The sequence below is a fragment of the Papio anubis genome, chromosome 1, assembly GCF_008728515.1.
Source record: "Papio anubis isolate 15944 chromosome 1, Panubis1.0, whole genome shotgun sequence".
NCBI lineage: Eukaryota > Metazoa > Chordata > Mammalia > Primates > Cercopithecidae > Papio > Papio anubis.
In genome coordinates, this window is record NC_044976.1 from 82,822,005 (window position 1) to 82,842,609 (window position 20,605).

General features: G+C 38.4%; 1 long non-coding RNA gene across 1 annotated transcript in view; it reads right to left on the reverse strand.

The window, feature by feature from the left end:
* The window catches only part of LOC103886352, a 34,131-nt gene extending 17,725 nt beyond the window's left edge, over positions 1-16,406 (reverse strand). Inside the window, exon 1 of the long non-coding RNA XR_001906433.3 lies at positions 10,618-16,406. This is a non-coding gene — a long non-coding RNA (uncharacterized LOC103886352). The remainder of the gene's footprint in view (positions 1-10,617) is intronic.
* Positions 16,407-20,605: the final 4,199 nt, after the last annotated feature.

A 20,605-nucleotide genomic window follows, 5' to 3' on the forward strand; every position in this document is an offset into this window, starting at 1 on the left:
TGATCAGGATTAGAGGAAAACCCATTTTAGCTTCCTTGGTCCCTGATTCTATCAGAACATCTATGTAACCTGGTGAAAATAATTGCAGAATGTGGCAGTCATGGAAGCTTAGGAAAGAAACTCCACCATTATAATTTCCAGCCAAGAAACATGTTAAAACATTCAGTCATTTATTGCACCCACATACAATCCACCATCTGGATTCACATTACATAAAAGCATACAGAAAGCTTTGCAGGCCAGAAGTTGAAGGTGTGCATGAAAAAGTTGACTAAATCACCCCTAGCCAGTGACTGAAAAGCCAGTGTTGCAGATGAACAGGCTGTGTGATGGGAAGTGTGGCTTCTGATAGCTCTTTCGGATGATTTGAAAAATGCATGAAGATTGTTCATCTTCAGATACAAGCATCATCATTGCTGATATTACAGTGACTAAAAGAGCTACTGTGTACCCAGGAACCCAATACATCAAGTAGTAAATTTATACTCCCCATCTGTGGGTAAAATATAAAACAAAACATAAAAACAAAATGATTATAAAGAATGATAATAAAGATATGTTGAAAAGCACCATCATTTTTATTACTAAGCTACTGAAGTATTGTGAATTGTTAACTTGCTTTACTTTCTTCCTTTGTGCCTTTTCATTTTTGTTCTATCTCCAACCTGCACCTCCTATCCCCCAACATTCAAGCACATAGATAATTATGTGTTTATGGCCTCTGAGTAGCTTTGAGGCAGGATGGGAAGCAGAAGAGGCCTGCAAGTCTGTCTCATTATTCTTTCAAAGTCTTGGGATAACACAGGCGTTTTTGTGAAGGAGATGTTTCTATACTAAACATAAAAAAGTGTCGTGATCAGAAATATAAAGTTAAAAGGACTTTCACAAGTAGAGATTCCTCCTGTTCCAGGTTGGTGACTGAGGGGAGAAGAGAAGGAGAATGAAGAAGGTATACAGGTTCTGAGAGCAAAGCAAATGTGAGTCCATTTCTTGCCAGCACACAGGTTCGGCACCAAGGCCCAGAGAGATAAAGTCTGCCTGCTGTGTCTAGGCCGATAGGAGTACAACAACCTTAGTACAAATTTTCCAGCAATTTTCAGCAGATAAAAGTAAGTTGATCATCCTCCCAGGTGATACATAAATTAAGGTTCTTAGCTTACAAACAAACTGCACCTGACTTGAGCAGAATTTGTTACCTCAAGCAAACATGGAATTTACCGGAACATTATGGGGAAGTTCAGGAAATCAAAGGCAATCTGGGAACACCTAGCTTCAGAAAGTGAAATAACTTCAGTAACCTGGATAACTGAAAGTGCAGCACCATTCCCTTGGGGTGCTGATACCAGATGGATCAAACCTAATCTTGTCCTATCCTTGAGTCACCCCTCACAAAATTTAAATTCCTGAAGGAGTTGAAAGACCCTTGCTTAGATCCCTTGCCCAACCTTCAGCCAAGGAGTGGTAAAAAAAGATAATTCCCATTCTACAGTGGTGACACTGTAGTACTTGGGGTGGATAAGTCCCCAAAAGAAAATCAGGTGCTATTACAAAAAAAAAAAAGAATGGATGCTGAGTAGGCATAAAAAACATATGCTCACTGCAAGTGGCCACTTTAGAGATATAAAAATCTCATATATTTAATTACTTTTTAATACATTGCTTATGTGTGAAAATCAATTCGAAGAAGTTGGAGTTCAATTTGTCTGAACACTAAATTCATTGTAAGCCACAATGCTTCAACTATTTGTTGGTCTACTATTATCTCCAGTAAAGCTCCAAATTCCTTCACATTTTTTTTTTTTTTTTTTTTTTTTGATACTGACTGGCCTCTGTCAGCCTATAGGCTGGAGTGCAGTGGCCGATCTCAGCTCTCACTGTGTAAGCCCGCCTCCCGGGTTTATGCCACCTCTCCCACCAGCCTCCCAAGTAGCTGACTACAGGCGCTCACCACCTCAGCCTCCAAGCAAGGTTTTTGTATTTTTAGTAGAGACGGGTTTCTATCAAGTTAGCCAGGATGGTCTCTAATCTCCTGACTTTGTGATCCCACTTCGTCTCGCCTCCCAAAGTGTTGGGATTACAGGTTTGAGCCACCGCGCCCAGCCAATTCCTTCATATTCTTCTAGTCTCTCCTACTCAACCCTTCTCAACTTTAATTCTCTTCCTTCCCTGCACCTATGTCCCCATGCTATTAAGGGATTTGCATTTCCTTGAGCACATTATCCTGTTTCATATTTATGACTCTTTACACCTGCTGCTCTCTCTGTTCAGAATCTCCCTCCCTATTCCTTGTCTTCCTGGAGAACTTACTCAATTCAAACACCTCCTCTTCAGGGAAACTTCTAGGGTACCCTTTTCTCCCTAACACTCTTTCCCCCACCATTTTTTTTCTTCATCTCAGTTTCCCCACTGTATATCTTGCACATGCCTCTAGTTTTTATTTTACTGTGTTGTAATCGTTTGTTTTTATGTTTGTCTCCCCTACAAGTCTGTGAGCTTTTAGGGACAGGTTCTGAAAAAATGGGTGTTAAGTGAGTGAAAGAACTAATGAACTTTCCAATCAGACACTGTCTTAGTCCATTTGAATTACTATAAAGGAATATCTCAGGCTGAGTAATTTATTTTATTTTATTTATTTATTTTTGAGACTGGCCCAGGCTGGAGTGCAGTGGCATGATCTTGGCTCACTGCAACCTCCACCCCCCAGGTTCAAGCCATCTTCCTGCCTCAGCCTCCCGAGTAGCTGGGACTACAGGCACCCACCACCACACTCAGCTAATTTTTGTATTTTTGGTAGAGACAGGGTTTCGCCAGGTTGGCCAGGCTGGTCTCAAACTCCTGACCTCAAGTCCTCTGCCCACCTCAGCCTCCCAAAGTGTTAGCATTACAGGCATGAGCCATCGCACCTGGCCTGGGTAATTTATTTTAAAAAGAAGTTTATTTGCCTCACGGTTCTGCAGGTTGTACAAGAAGCATGGTGATGGCGTCTCCTTCTGGTGAGGGCTTCAGGCTGTTTCCACTCATAGTAGAAGGTGAAGGGGAGCCAGCTGTGCAGAGATCACATATTGAGAGAAGCAAAAAAGGAAGCAAGAGAGAGGAAAGGGAGAGGCCATGTCCAACAACCAGCTCTCCTGGAAACTAAGAGAGTGAGGACTCATTCATTACCATGAAGATAGCACCAAGCCATTCATAAGGGATCTATCCCCATGACCCAAACACCTCCCAGCAGGCCCCACCTCCAACACTGAGCATCAAATTTCAACCAGAGGTTTGAAGGAGTCAGATAAACCAAGTTATAGCAGATACCAACATTCCCCAAGGGCCCGCTTTGCCTGGAATCATGCATAGCAGGTGTAGTAAGGAAGGATGTTTACTAAAGCAGTAGCTCACTACCAGTGGTGTGCAGATCATCAGTGGGGAGGGACACATGGTTTCATTAAAATTTCCAAATATTCACTCTCCTTAATCCCCATGTTCACTTGCAAGCTTAATGTACCAATGTACCATTTTCTGCCTCCCTTATTTGCCCATATTGTTTCTGCAAATTTTTATCTATCTTCATTTCAGATCTGTAGTGGTAAAATCTATACTCCAGAATACTATATGCTTAATTACTAATGAAATACTTGGTTTTATATAGTGACTCATTTCATAGCATAGCCCCTAAGAATATGGGCTCAGGAACCAGATGGCCTGGGTGTAGATACTGGCTCTGGTTGCGTGACTCCACAAGACATTTAACCTCTCTGTGCCTCAGATACCTAATCTATAAAAATGAGGCCCCTAATAGTACCCAACCCATTAGATTGGTGAGAGGATTAACTCAGTCACAGATGCAAAGCACACAGAACATTGTTTGATCTTAAAAAGAGCTAAATAAATGCTAGTTGCCATTATTATTCCAATAAAATGTACTCCCTACCATAGTATCACAATGTTTTTAATCATTACAATAATCCAGTAAATGAGAAGTATAATAATAGAATGTATGTAAGCAGGAGTTGTATTTGTTGTCACCATAGTAGGATCCAAGTTCTTTAGTGAAGTAATTTTCAGGACATAAGAAACAATTCAAAACCACTGCAATAGAGAATTACCCTTAAGGAATCAATAAATGAATGAGGGAAATAGGATAAACAGAATACCAACCTACCCAGCAACATTTCAACATACCTTTTTCGTGCAAGAGGTTAGTAAGGGGGAAATAATTAAATATGATTCAAAAGAGGTTACCTAATTTGAAGTAGCGAGAGAGGAAGGGAACTGCCCTTTAGGAGGAAAGCAGCAGTTAAAAGAGTCTTGGCTGGGAGCAATGGCTTACACCTGTCATCCCAGCACGTTGGGACGCTGAGGTGGGCAGCTCACTTGAACTTGGGAGTTCAAGACCAGCCTGGCCAAAATGGCGAAACCCTGTCTCTATGGGGAAAAAAAAAATTAGCAGGGCATGGTGGTGCGCACTTGTAGTCCTGTTGTAGTCCTGACTACTCCACTGAGGTGAGAGGATTGCTTGAGCTTGCGAGGTCAAGGCTGCACTGAGCTGAGAACGCACCACTGTACGCCAGCCTGGGCAACAGAGCGAGACTCCATCTTCCCCACCCCCTGAACTTTGTGAAAAACAATTTTGCCCCACCTAGCTTGGGGAATTAGAACTAATTAATGAGTCCACTTACTTCACGAATTAGTATTTACGTTTTCAGTCAGTCTTATTTCTTGGGATCAGAACTACAAGGTTTACTAATCAGATACATGTCAGAGAGTCCCATCTCATTTATAATAGTCCCCCCGCCTTATGCTGGGGATACGTTCCAAGACCCCCAGTGAATGCCTGAAACTGCAGATAGTACCAAACCCTATATATACTGTTTTTTTTAAATTCATACATACCTTTGGTAAAGTTTAATTTATAAATTAGGCACAGTAAGAGATTAACAACAATGACTAATAAAATAGAACAATTATAACAATATACTGTAACAAAAGTAATGAGAATGTGGTCTCCCTCTCTCTCAAAATATCTTATGCTGTATTTACCCATTTTCACACCATCGTTGACTTCAGGTAAACGAAAGTGCAGAAAGCAAAATCACAGGTAAGAGGAGACTACTGTCCTTAGAAACTGACTTCTGTTAAAGAAAATTTAAATAATTTATCCTTTCATCACTAGGTCTGTAAGTCCAGTTGAAATTAGGGCCATACAAAACTCACTGTCCTGATTTTCTAGGCATGCTGGTCACTTTGATGTTTTATAATGAGATATGTTATAGTTGTTCAGGAGTTTCCAACTTTATTTCTATGGGAAGATGCTTAGAAATCCAAACTTTCTCTATAGTTTTTGCTTATTACAAATTGACTAAGGACATTGTATTTTATGGCAGTCTTGAAAATAAGCCCTAGCACTAAAGTCTATGGTCAAAGATAAAGTGATCTTAGTGAGAACCAAGCCTTTAAACTACTAAGATCACTGAAATCCTTTGCCCTCCTTCCTAACCTCATAGGGTTAGCTTTTGGTCTTGCACTCTCAGCCTCAAGTGATCCTCCTGCCTTGGCCTCCCAAAGTGCTGGAATTGCAGGTGTAAGCCACTGCACCTGGCCTATTTCAGCAAATGTGGAACAATACATGGGGAAAGAGACATGTTACCTTGGAAAATATCATAGGTAAAATGGAATTTGAAATTTGAAGGCTTTTAAGATGACCATAAAGCAGTAATAGTGAATGCTCTTTGTTAGGATGTGTATTAATGAGTAAACCAATACTCATTAGTTAGGATGTGTATTAATGAGTAAACTAATACTGGCTACCAAAAAAAACCCTCCTGTTTTAGCACTTAAAATGTTTTAAATCTTCCTTTATGTTTAAAACAGGATATTTCTGTGTTGCCCAGGCTGGAGTGCAGTGGTGTGATCATAGCTCACTGCAGCCTCAAACTCAAGCGATCCTCCTGCCTCAATCTCCTGAGTAGCTAGGACTACAGGTGTAAACCACCACACCCAGCTAAAAAATTTTTTTTGGTAGACACAGGGTCTCACTATATTGTGGTAGACACAGCCTCACTTGAGGTTGTGGGCTTTTAAGATGACCATAAAGCAGTAATAGTGAATGCTCTTTGTTTTTAGTATAGCTAAAATCTCTCCCTACAACTTCACCTCTACTATACAAATGGGTCAGAAACTCCCTCAATTTCCACAAACTGAAACCTATACATCTACATAAAATTTTACCAACCCTTTCCTGCTTTCCTTTTTCCCTAAGGCCAGTTTCTCCTGCTGTGCTTCGAATTCCACCCTACCTGCCTTCTCTCTTGCATGTTCAATTCCTGCTCCTCCTGGTCCCCCATACTGGATCCTTCCTATCAGCTTTCAAACATAGTCTGATCCATAAAGATACTCCCTCAACCCCACTTCCTTCTTATGCTATCACCCTATCCCTGTCCTCCCCTCCACAGACAAACATAAAGAATGTGTCTGCTCTCTACACGGTTTTTTTGTTGTTGTTTTTGTTTCTGTTTTTGTTTTTGTTTTTTGAGACAGCGTCTCGCTCTGTCACCCGGGCTGGAGTGCAGTGGCACAATCACAGCTCACTGCAATCTCTGCCTTCCAGATTCAAGCAGTTCTGCCTCAGCCTCCTGGGCAGCTGCAATTGCAGGCATGCACCACCACACCCAGCTTATTTTTGTATTTTTAGTAGAGACAGGGTTTCACCATGTTGGCCAGGCTGGTCTCAAACTTCTGACCTCGTGAACCACCCTCCTCGGCCTCCCAAAGTGCTGGGATTACAGGCATGAGCCACCACACCTGGCCCACATTTCTTCTTAAACTCACTTTGATCTAACTTACATTTCCACTTGCCTGAACTGACTGTCACTAAGATGCCCACACGGTCTCCAGGTTGTTAAATCCAATGGATATTTAGTCCTCAGCTTACCTGACCCTTTAGCACCCTCCTTGTTTACCTTCTACCATTCTTTCTTAGTTTCTTTTGCCAACTTTTCCTCCTCTATTCAGCCTTTAATTGTTGGAATTCCTTAATACTAGACCTACTGTTCTTCTTACTCTATGCCCTCCTTAGGGAGTTATATACCTATTGATGCCCTTGATTATTATCTATACACCAGTAACTCCCACAGTTATACCTCTAGCTCAGACTTTTTGGAGCTCCAGGCTACATGTCCAAGTGCCTATTTATAATTTTAGTTATATGTTCAAAAATACCTCACACTTGAAATGTGCAAAATCAAATTCAGGGCTTCCCTTCTATCCTAACAACTTAATCCTCTTGACTTTTCCCTATCTCACCATCCTTCCATTTTCTCAGTCAGAAATGGGGAATCATCATTGACTCTCTTCTCCCACATTTAATAATTCAGGATGGTAAACTGTTCTTTTCCCATGTTCTCAGAATTGCCGCCAATGCTCCAAAGCTGAAGACAATAGACATCAAGGAACCCCCATCATTTAAAGAGAATCGGTGAGCTACCGAGAGGCAACAGAACTGGCATTGCTCCTCCAAGCATCAGTCTCCCATCCTTTCCTCCTCCCTACTGCGTTATCTACATATTATGTGTTGTACGTAAACTAGAGGAACATACGGGAGTCACTGGGGACAAGTAATGTGGCTCTTCCTCTCCCTCAAAGCCAAGTTAAGGAACCCAGTAAAATTACTTGTAAGGACTAGATATACCCATATGAAGGAGATAAAAGCAACACATTGTTGGGTTGGACATCTATGTAGGCAGTGAAGTTGCTAATCTGCTCTCAGCACTAACCCAAACAGGAGAAAAACAAGTACTGGAGAACAAAAAGAAGTGGCACCAGTTGAGGTGCCACTTGGAATGGAGCAAGATGCTTGGATTTTCCAGAAGACACTAAAGAAGAAAGCCAAGCTTGAAGTTAATTGCTGGTACCTGCCCGAGGGGGCTGTGCACCAAATGATGGGACCCCAACACCAAGAGGCTAGGGAGCACATTGCTAAGGAAGTTATCAGAAGAGGTGGGCCTGTCTCGCATCAGGGAACTGTGCAGAGTCCCTTGTATGGCTTCCTGAAGAATGCCTCATCAGATAGCGGCAGCATGCGGATGCCTTCCAAACCAAGTATATCAACAGCAGCTCACATTAAGTGGGAGACATTTGTGACTTGTCCCCAGTCCTCCACTCAGCTCCACAGGCCAGGGAACAAAGCAAAACCTATAATAGAGAAGAGTAAAAGCACAGACCATCTGCCCACTCCACTTCCAAGGATGTCCCTCAGTCCTTGACACATGATTGGACTGGAAGGACACTGAGGGAAGGGTGAAGGAAAGGTTTAAGTTGGACATATATAAGATAGGACTAGGTCAGACTGGACTTTTAATAACAGAAAGTAATACAGAAGCTACGATAATCTGCTGAAGATTTTAAGGAATTTGAAGGGAAATATTATCAGCACATTTGAAGACTGCGGTCAGCAACAAAACTAGAATCTTTTTATGTTTAAACTGCACTGAGTTCAGTCCCTTCAATCACTTGGCTACACAATCAATCACAGAGACACCTCTCTAATAGTACTATTGATCCTCCCCATACTACAGCTAGAGTGCTCTTTCAGACACAGATCTGACCATGTCATGCCCCTACTTAAACCCTTTTAATGGTATACCATTAACATACCTAGGATAAAGATCTCAATCCTTCCACTACCCCAAAGCCCTGCTTACAGACTCATGGATATGCCTCCACTCTTGCTGTACTCCGTCCACATTGGTTTCTCAGGGCCTCGGGCATACCAAATTGAGCCTTCACGTATGCTATTCCACCTGGCAAAACATCCTTCCATACTCCTCCCCTCCTATCCAGTCCATTCGATATCAGCTCATAAATCACTTTCTCAGGAAAGTCTTCCTGAACTAAGCAGGTGTTTCCTTATTATAGACTCTGAAGACACAGCACTCTCCTTCATAATACCAATTATAATAATGATATATCTTTATATAATCATTTTTCAGATGTCTGTCATTTCCAGTAGTCTGAAGGAAGACTCCAGGTGTTTTTACCTACCTTTGTATTCCTGGTAAATAGCACAGGAGCCATCATTGAGAATGCATACAAAAAATATTTGATGAATAGATACATAAATGAAATTACATGAGTTTACTCAAAGTTATTGAGTAGGTCTCCAACTGAGGCATCACTGGTCTTCTCTTATCCTGAGTATCAGCAACTAACGAGATAGGGCTTGCCCTCAGCTCAAACATGAGGCAGGTCCACCTTAGTTCTTGTTTTCTTTGGGAAATCTTCTGATTATAATAACAAATACTAACAATTGGAGATATTTAGTGAGAACATGTGAGTGCTAGATAGATTATGCTAAGAGCTTTTCCATGCATTTTTGATCTCATCTATTCATCACAACTACCCCATAGGCTAGGTGATTTTATTATCTACATGTTTACAGAAGAAAGAAATGGGCCTAGAGAAGTTAAGGGACTTGCCCAAGATCACACAGCTACCGAGGATGAGCTGGGACTGGAATCCAGATCTGGCTGATTCTAAAACCTGTGTTCTTAACCATTATAAAACACAGCTTCCAAAACACAGGGATCTCTCTTTACTTAAGATCACAGCACTTACTCAGCATTTACTGGTAGAGACAATCTTCTGACACCTACAGCACTGCTCTTTTCCAATGCCATTCAATGCCTGGACTGAGATTTAAGATTTAATGTTTGTATATTTTGGTTCTTCATTAGATGTTAAGTTCTTTGCAGAGAGGGGTCTTTACTGTAGCTGTGCATCTTTGGTTTCCTTACAAGGTCCATTTCTGGTTTGAATGCTCAAAAATATTTGTAGTATGAATCAATATATGAGTACCAGAACAATCTCACTCAATAGCTTATATAGATGAAATATGCTATGTTCATTAAACACAATTCCAGGTTTAGGGAGATTTCCATTTTTAATGAAGATGCCTGTGGATCAATACCGTGACTCCTATTTTAATATGGAATATAATAATACAATGTGCCCCTGGAAAGGATTACGCACTATATGTCCTTATCTAGAACAACAAACCTTATGACCTCTTTATGTTAAATGTTGGTTTCACAACAAATGCAGAAATGTTCATGTTAGATTTGAAACAGAATATAAAATAGATGGTACATTTTATCAGATATGTAAAGTATGTTAGGTCACATCTTCACTTTGTAGAAGGCTAGAAGACACAGTTTTCTGGCAGTTCAGTGTAATTCAAATCGTAACCTCCTTTTATCAGCTCAAATAGTAAACCTTCCTGTGAATGATTTGAATGTAAAATCTTAAGTATTTGAAAACTATTTTATTCCTGAGAAAGAAACCTGGAAGAAAAATCGATAATTTTTCTGGCCTCTGACCAACAATATCGTAATTGTGTCAACCAAATAATTTCCAATGTATTGCTTCCCCACAGGAAATCAAAGATAATTTTCCCACTTTTTATAATTGGAAACCCCTGAGGTAAATCTCCCTAGTTTAATTACAGAAATAGGAAATGATATATCAAATATATAATCTTTTCCTTAAATTCATTTTGCCAAAACTATATCAAGCTCTACTGTCTCTACAATAAAAAATAGAAATCATTAAATGAAAAACAAATATTGCTCTTACATTCACTGCTCCAAACTTCACGCATCTGTCTCTTTTAAAGGATCCATATGGCACAAAGTTCAGCTTTCTTCCTTAACAGAGTTAAGAAAATGAGTTACGTGCACGTGTGTGGGTTTGCATTCATTTAATAATTTAAGTTATACAGATCTAAAGATATGCCACATGATTAGTTTAAAAAGTAATAATTAAAAATTACAATTTGTAGTTTAATCTGGGTACTATTTTTAATCTCTTTGAATTTCCATTTTCCCACTGGAAAATGATAATTCCTGCTTTGCATCTGTTTTATAGGAATTTTAGAAAGATTGAGATTATATATTAGAAACATTTTGAGAATCTCTAATGTTAGATGTATCAAATTCTTGGTATCTTTTTTATTTTTATTTTTCTGTTTTACACAGAACTCAGTCCCAATTCTGGGTATCTTTACGTAGCTTTGGCTTTAGTTCACATAATACTATAGAGGAAGATAAGAGAGATACATGGTCCTTTCTATTACAGCTCTTTGAAGAATTTCTCAAGACATGGCAACAACCACAGCAAGATACATTTATGATTCTTGATTATCATAAAAACCAAAATGAAATAAAATAAAAAGCATGAAAGAAGTAAGACTGGTAACTTTGTGTTCAGCCCAAAATTTATTCTAGAAATGTTAACTTCACCACGAACTATTCACCTTCAGTCTTGAGTGTATTTCACAAGGATGATTTAAATTTTTTATATTCTGGTTTCCACTGACAAACTCTGCATTTTGACAAGTTTTGATGAAGCCTATTCATTCTAGACAATTTATGCACACCTAACTTGAATAGTTGATTTTGACTTTATCCCCTTGAGTTCCTAGACCTGCCCTGATTAAATTTTAAAATATAATTACAGGTAGCACATTGAGTCAGTCAGTTAGTCAGAGAGATCTGAGCTCTGTGAATACCTACTTCCTGCAGCACACTGCATTAAGTGCTCTGGAGGAGGACGGGGGTGGATGGGAACAGTCACCCATAAAATGATTTAAGGATTATTATTAAAACAACATATCACCAAGAACAAAGTATTTGAGTAGAAACTCTATACATGAAAGCATAAGGAATGAAGGGTAAAGAAAGCACCAACCCTGCTTTAATTGCCAGTCCTATATATTTAGCAAATGTGTTTTGTTAATAGGCTTACAAGCACTCCAACAAAACAAATTAAACAACTGTGGGTCTACCTACAAATAGGCAGCCTGAGTTGATGTAAGGCAGTGCTTCAATTTCTTTTACCTGGTAATATGTCAAGGGCTTTGTTAAGTGAAGAATCAGGAAGATACTTTTTTAAATAATTTTTTTATTTTGGAATAATTTTACATTTACAGAAAAGTTGCAAAAATAATACAAAGAGTTCCTATACACTCTTACTCAGTTTCCCCTAATGTTAACATATTATATGGCCAAAGTATATTTTTCAAAACTAAGGATCAACATCAGTACATTACTATTAGATAAACTTTGGACTTTATTCCGATTTCATCCATTTTCTACTGCTGTTTTGTTTTGTTTCTCTCTTCCAGGATTCAATCTAGGATACCACATTGCATTTGGGAGGAAAAGACTCTAATGTCTTATTGCTGAGATTTAAAAATCAGCTATTTCTGGACAATGCAGCTAATCAGTATTAGATATTAATATGAGCAGGAATAAACATGAATAACACGTCCAAGAGCCACCTGGGCAGACCATAGTGTCAGATTTTTAACTAACTTCAGGGAAAAGTAAACATGATTTTGTAATCAGTCATCAATGTCCACTTTATTTAATTAAAGGTGTTGATTATATCAAGCTCTACCACCACTGCTAGAGTAGTGTGAACTAGTGTGAACACCTGGAGTTTCCTACATAAAGACATGAAAAGAGGCTGATTTGGTTATGAAATCTGCCCATTAGGAAAGCTTACCACAGACACCACAGAAACAAAGCCCTAAATGGTCAACTTATGGATATCAGAAGATAATAATGGATCAAGACCATTGAGCATGCATCAAGATCACCTGGAGGCTTTATTAGAATCCAGATTTATAAGTCCCATCCCCAGAGCCTCTGATTCCATAGCGCCCAGGCATCTGCACTTCTAGCAGATTCCCAGGTGATGTGGAACCTGGGGACTACACTTTGAGGATCACTATTCCAGAACTTCCCTAAGTTAATCTTCATAGATAATTGACTGAAAGAAAAGTAGAGCCATTTTTCTGACAAGGTATAATCATAGGTCCCTGAATTGATATATTGCCTACCAGTTAGATAAGGGATCTGTTAAATCTCATTCCAAATCTGTGCAAAGAGTAAATGAGAAAACATAACAAATATATTAGTTTCTCACAATAGTTTTGCCAGTCTCTCTTCCTTTCAGGTAATGCAATCATATTTTAAAAAATAAAATACCATTTTAACAACAATAAAATAACTGTAGTTCTAAAATCAATCACAAATGTTTGGACCAAAACAAAGCTTCTGACTGATAAACAGAAATTAGTGGGGATAAGGGATGTAAGACACATCTTCTTCAATAATGCTTCTCCAACTTTAATGTGTTTATGAACCACCTGGGGATCTTTCAGTTGGTCTGGGGGTGAGCCCCAAGATTTTGCATTTCTACTAAAATTCCAGATGATGCCATAACTGTTCCTCCACGGATCATACTTAAAACAGCTCTATAGGGCTTTGGCAAGATTTTAGCAAGTGCAAGATCTTCTAGCACCTAGTGATGTCTGGAACTCTCTACCATGTCTCAGTTATGGGCATTATTTAATGCCTTTGACTAGGGTAGATTTTGGGATATGCTGGTCTCTATCCTGAACTCTAGGCTTTAGAATAAAAAAGGAATAATTTTAGGGAGACTAAATCAACAAAATCTCCCTGGAGTGTATTGGAATATAATAGAAACTTTTAGAACCTAATCACTTACTAAGAAGTCCTTTATATAATCCCTACTTCTTCACTCTAGTGTCAGTCTAGTAACAGTAACATAGGGAAAAAATAGGAAGAATGTCATCCAATTCTGCATTCTGACAGCATCACTACTGTTAATGCTGATCCCATAAACATCTTTAGTTCCTCAGACTGCTCTTCCTCTCCTTACCCTTCCCTTTGCCAAGGAAGCCCTCTTGGCTCTTGTGATGGGAATTCCAAGAAAGCTATTAAATTTCATTATTCCGCCTACATGAAGCTTACCTTTCTTCCAATTTTTTTGTGGAGTCAAAGATCCACATTGTATAGGACCTTACCACTATTAGAGTATAAAGGGATAAGGGATGAGGAGCCTTTTTTCTTTATTTCATCTGTTTGCCTTACAGGAAAAAAAAAAAAACAGAAAAAATGAAAAAGTTTATTGATTGCCTCAAGGATAAGAGAAGAGTCCTTGAGAAGACATTCTTTTCTACAGTGGGTCAGGAAAAAAGAAAAATCTTGGCCAGAAGCAACAAACGGTATATAAACTTTGACTCTCCCAAGATGCTGCCCTAGGATCCGTCATACAGTGAGATGGTGGCTTCCATCCTGCACAACTGAGTAGAGTGGAAGGACCGCCACAAAGCATCCTCAGATTGCCTCCCTAAACAATCTCCCAGAATATATAAGGCTTTATGTAAGGTTGCTCTTGTTAACTAATGGGTAGTAATGGAAAAGTAAGTATCCCAGTTTTCAGGGATCCACACATGAAAGAAGATAATTGAGAGATGGCCTAGTCTGAAAAATAGCCCTGGAAAGTTTATATCAGCAAGAGGCCCTTACCACCCCAAACTCCTCAGTCCCTTAAATTCCTACCTCCACACCCTTGTGCATTGCAGAGAACCACTATTAGTAACTGGGGGCCAAGAAAGCCCTTATTCAAGTGAAAATCTCTAAGCAACCTAGGGATGAAAATAAGAAAAACTGTATCCATGACTGTGAGCTTGACAATTTACTAGCACTTCCAGACTTCCCTGATAAAATTAGTAGTAATTTTTTTAAATGTGATTTCTTGAAACTATATAATGAATGTGTCAACTTTTAGAAGATATGCAAAACTCTGTGAACAAATATTTTCCAAATAACCAATGAATGCACGTTGTTATAAAACTACGCATAGGTAAAAGGTCCATTCAAAATGCAAGATAGACCAATAGATTTTAATGTAATAGAACAGGGAAAGCTCGTTGATATTATTTCATATTCCACATTGCAACTAACATCTAACAAACTTACCACTTCTCACATTTTGATGCAGTATCAAAGAAGAATATTCACAATTATCTGAAAAAGCTCTTAAAAACTCCTCCTTTGTCCTACCACATACTTGTTTGAGGTCAGAGTTTCTTCATATACTTCAACCAAAATGGTATATCACAACAGATTAAATGCAGAGGCAGATATTAATCCAGCTATCTTCTATTAATTATAACATAAAAGAGACTTGAACAGATATTTTTAATGCCATTTTTCTCACTTTTTTATTTTGGAAAATATAGTCATTTTCTTTGTTTACAGAGGGCAGAAAAAAATTGAAAAAGAAAATATAGTAATTTTCACAAAGTATATAAGTTATCATATAACAGTTTTGATTATATTTAAATAAATGCATATTTAATTTTTTCTCAGTTTTAAGTTCTACATGGCAAATATTAACAGATATAACCCACACAAAAAATAGCTCTTTGGGGGTCCTCAATAATTTTTAATAATGTGCAGAGGTTATAAGACAAAAAATTTGAGAACTAATAGACTAAGCTAAGGACTGCGCTTTATTACCTTGTGTTTTAAATATTTGTGTCTCTGGACTGGATGATCTAATCACTACGCATAGGTGAATTTCTATGGAAAACATGTAACTGAACTACCAAAAAGGAACTTACAAATATACCTACTCTGGCTCTTTGAAGAAGGCACTAGAAGGTTGTAATTCCAAATTTGTTCTTGATTATACAACAAGATGGCAGTTAAATAACTTCTTTTTTGCACTTGCTAGTGTACTGGTTCTCTCCTCACTGGAGTTCCTTGGGAGCAGGGAGTGGTGCCTTTTTGACTGCTATAGCCAGAGGACAAGAATGACTGAAATACTTGTTTAATGAATAAATCAATAAAATAAATACTTAGACACCAAAAAGTCATTCCAGACTGATATTTAAATTATATTTATGGTTGCTCTATAGTCCTATAGTCAGAAACACCAGCCAGAGGCACCATATACATTCCAAAAATATAAGTAGAAGCTCCTTTGATGGACTCATACAACCAGAAATTCTTTTAAGAGATGATATTTTAGTGAAACTGCAATTTGATTGTGGCATCGCTCTTTCTCTGATCAGAAATTTGTATCACCTGAGAAGACTTATGTGGAACTATGCACTCTCTGGAAATATTAACAGGCATAAAAATTCACATTTATCTAAATGCCTCACTTTATTGGTAGCAATCAAGCTATCTGGAAAATATTTGGAGGATTCTCCTTGCATCCTTTACCATCATGGCCAAGTTTAGGGTCTCCTGAGAAAAGTAAAACGCCTGAAGGAAATGATTGGAAATTATACCAAAGACATAATCTGAAGACCTGTTGGTTTGCTAATATAATTTTGGTTTCTAAAAAGCCAGCACATGTATTATGTCAGTTTCATAGAATGGAGTATATAGAGATTACTGTATTCAGCATACAATTATTCCCCGGGTTTTCCATATCTGAATAGCACTCCAGTTCAGCTTTGACTGGGAGGTTGTGTGGCTCCAATGCCTCCTCATAAAATTGTATTAATTCTACTCTTGTTGACTTAACTTTTTTGTTGTTGTTTTTTTTTTTTTTTGAGACAGAATCTCACTCTATCAGCCAGGCTGGAGTGCAATGGCACGATCTAGGCTCACTGCAACCTCTGCTTCGTGGGTTCAAGCAATTCTGGTGCCTCAGACTCCTGATTAGCTAATTTTTATATTTTTAGTAGAGACGGGGTTTCACCACGCTGGCCAAGCATGAACTGCCATGCCCAGTCAACTTCAATTTTTTAAATTGTATATATTGAAGGTTTTATATATACACCTTGATGATTTAATATACATATATAGTGAAATAACCATCATAATCAAGCTAATTAACATATCCATCACCTCACACAGCTACTTTTTTATCCCCCTACATTAACAATGCTTCTACCTTCTTGGCCAGGCACAGTGACTCGCGCCTGTAATCCCAGCACTTAGGGAGGCCCAGGTGGGAGGATCAGGTGATGAGGAGTTTGATACCAGCCTGGCCAACATGGTGAAACCCCATTTCTACTAAAAAAATACAAAAATGAGCCACACGTGGTGGCATATGCCTGTAATCTCAGCTACTAGGGAGGCTGAGGCAGGAGAATCACTTGAACCTGGGAGGCAGAGGTTGTGATGAGCCAAGATCGGGCCACTGCACTCCAGCCTGGGTGACAGAGCGAGACTCCATCTCGGGGGAAAAAAAAAAAAAAGAGTGCATCTACCTTCTTAGCCAATTACAAGTTTACAGTAGAGCATTTTTAACTATAGTCATCATGCTATAATTAGATCCCTGGAACTTACTCATCTTGTAACAGAGAATCCACATCCTTGCTCAAAATATCCCCATTTTTTCTCCCCTCAACCTCTGCTACTAAACTGCCAGTCTACTTTCTGCTCCTATGAGTTTGACTTTTTTAAGTCCACACAGAAGTAAAATCATATAATATTTGTCTTTCTGTATCTGGCTTATTTCACTCAGCATAATGTGCTCCAGGTCCATCCATGTTGTCCCAAAGGGCAGGGTCTCCTTCTTTTTAAGGCTGAATAATGTTCCATTGAATGTATATACCACATTTTGTTTGTCAATTCATCCATTGATGGACACTTACGTTGTTCTGAAATCTTGGCTATTGTGAATAATGCTGCAATAGATGAGAGTGTGGTTAGCTCTTTAAGATCCAGATTTCAATTCCTTTGGATAAATATCCAGAAGTAGAATTACCGGATAATACCGTAGTTTCATTTTTAATTTTCTGAGAAACCTCCATACTGTTTTCCATAATAGCTATACCAGTTTTCATTCCCACCAATGTTCCCTTTTCTTCACATCCTGGCCAATACTTGTTACCTTTTGTTTTAATAATAGCCATCCGTAACAGGTGTAAGGTGATATCTCACTGTGGTTTTGATTGCATTTCCTTAATGATAGTGATGCTGAGCACCTTTTCACGTGCCTGGTGGCCATCTGCATGTCTGTTTGGGGAAAATATCTTTTCAGGTAGTTTACTTGCTTTTTAGTCAGATTATAACAGTCCCCTCTTACCTGAGGGGGATACCTTCCAAGACTTACACTTGATACCTGAAACTGCAGATGGTATTCAATCCTATATACACTATGCCAGTCCATTTAATAACCGAAATGGCTATTTCGTCAGGCACGGCAGGATGGCATGATATTTCATCATACTACTCAAAATGGTGCAAAATTTAAAACTTATAACTTGTTTATGGCTGGGCGCAGTGACTCGCGCCTGTAATCCCAGCACTTTGGGAGGCTGAGGTGGGTAGACCACAAAGTCAGGAGTTCAAGACCAGTCTGGCTAACATGGTGAAACCCCACCTCTACTAAATATACAAAAATTAGCCGGGCGTAGTGGCACACACCTGTAATCCAAGCTACTTGGGAGGATGAGGCAGGAGAATCGCTTGAACCTGGGAGGCAGAGGTTGCAGTGAGCTGAGATCATGCCACCGCACTCCAGCCTGGGTAAAAGAGAGAGACTCTGTTTTAAAAAATAAATTGTTTATTTCCAGAATTTCCCATTTAATACTTTCGACTGTAGTTGACTGATGGCAACGTAAGGAAACCGTGGCTAACAGGGGACTACTGTATTTGGTTTTTTGTTATTGAATTATATGAGTTCCTTATATATTTTGGATACGTACCCCTTATCAGATAATATGATTTGCAAATATTTTCTCCCATCCCAGCGGTTGCTTTTTTTGTTGATAGTTTTTCCTTTGCTCTGCAGAAGTTTTTGGTTTGAAATAGTCCCATTTAGTTATTTTTGCTTTTATTACTTGTGCTTTTGGTATCATATCCAGAAAACTATTGTCAAGATCAACGTCAAGGAGCTTTTTCTCTACGTTTTCTTCTGGAATCTTTATAGTTTCAGGTCTTATGTATTCTGTAATCCATTTTGAGTTCGTTTTTGTTTATTGTGTAAGAAAAAGGTCCAATTTCATTCTTTTGCATGCAGATTGCCAGTTTTCCCAACACTGTTTATTGAAGAGACTATCTTTTCTCCATTGTGTATTCCTGGCACCCTTGTTGAAGATTCGTTGACTCTAGGGTTTCTTTCCGGGCTCTCTATTCTGTTCTGACAGTCTGCGTGTTTACGTTAAAGGAGAGCTGACGTTATGAAAATCTAATTGACACTATGAATCCCTGTAATAACATTTCAACATACTTCCTGGGTCAGTAAACCCTAGGAAACAAACCTTGTTAGTCATTAAGATAACTTAAAAGAATACAATAAACAAAAAAAGAACTCTCAGAACTTCTTAGGATAAGTACTTTAAATGCCAACAACAACGCTTGGGTACTAGTGAAGCATCCACAGATGAGAGATTAGTTCTATAATAGTTCTGTTATTCCCACCAGTAGAGTGTAGGGCATAATTCAAGTCAGGAAGCTTTAATTTAATTTATGTTTGTCAAAGGGCTATACCACATTGTAAACAAAAAATTTGCCAACCCCCAAACTGGTTATTCCTTATTCTGATGCAATGGATTCATATTTTGCGCCTTTGGAATGGTTTCTGTGATGTAAAGAGCTTAAGTCATATTGTAAAATAATAGGTCAAATTTTCTGAAAAGAATCTTGGTTTGGATTACTGAACTCACCTGGTGCCTAACAGTTGTATTCCAGCATGCCCCAAATGTCAGAATCAAAACAAATAGGCAAAAAATACTTATTAAGTATTAAAAATAAGTGCTTTATTTTAAAATAACATATACTCTATTGGAAGTGGGCCTGGAAAATAATGGGCAATGAAAGAATTGGTGAGAGAAAGCAAATGGCTGAAATGAACCTTGTAAAGCACTCTACAGTGACCTCTATTGTTGTGTTTCATCTTCTAAAATTGTACACTACTTAATGGCAAACATGATATCTTTTTCTTCCACACTAGTTAGAACAGTCTCTGACATCAATAAATGGTTAAAAAAAAAAATTGAATGTGTCTGGTTCTTTAATATACATTATCTTTACTCCTCTCTATAATTCCTATGTGGAAGCATAATTAGCCCCAGTTTACAGATAAATTGAGACCCACAGACATTTTATGATTTAACTGAGATTTTATAGCATCTAAGTGATTGAGTCAAGATCTGAACACAACCCACTCTATTCATTTACAGAGCAGCATTTAATACATATTTGTTTAATTAATCAATGTTTTTTGTGACTTAAGAATAAGGACTTATTCTGATTATAGAAATCCTTTCATTCAACTCATACAATTGTTATTATAAATACGGCATGAAGAAAAAAAGGAAGTCTAAGTTAAGGAGTTAATGATCTCATTTGTATGGTGCTTCTAAATAAATTAACACTGTTATCTAAATCTATTTTGGAATTATTTTGTGTTCTTATGAGAAAAGGAAATATTGTATGTAGGGAGATAAATGTTATGGTTAGAAGAGACTTTCAAAATATATTTTCAGTCTGTGTTTCCAGGATAGAGATTTACTTATCCCCTCCTTCTTCTTCTCCCCTTCCTCTTGCTCTTTTCTTTCTTTATTTTAAAGACAGGGTCCTTCTGTCACCCAGGCTGGAGTGCAGTGATGCAATCACAGCTCACTGCAATCTTGAACTCCTGGGTTTAAGCTATTCTCCCACCTTGGCCCATCAAAGTGTTGGGATTACAGGCATGAACTACAGCCCCAGGCCACCTCTTCCTTTTTGACTGGATTGCCTCCCTTTAAATAAACTGTATATGAAATTTTATGGTTTTGGTT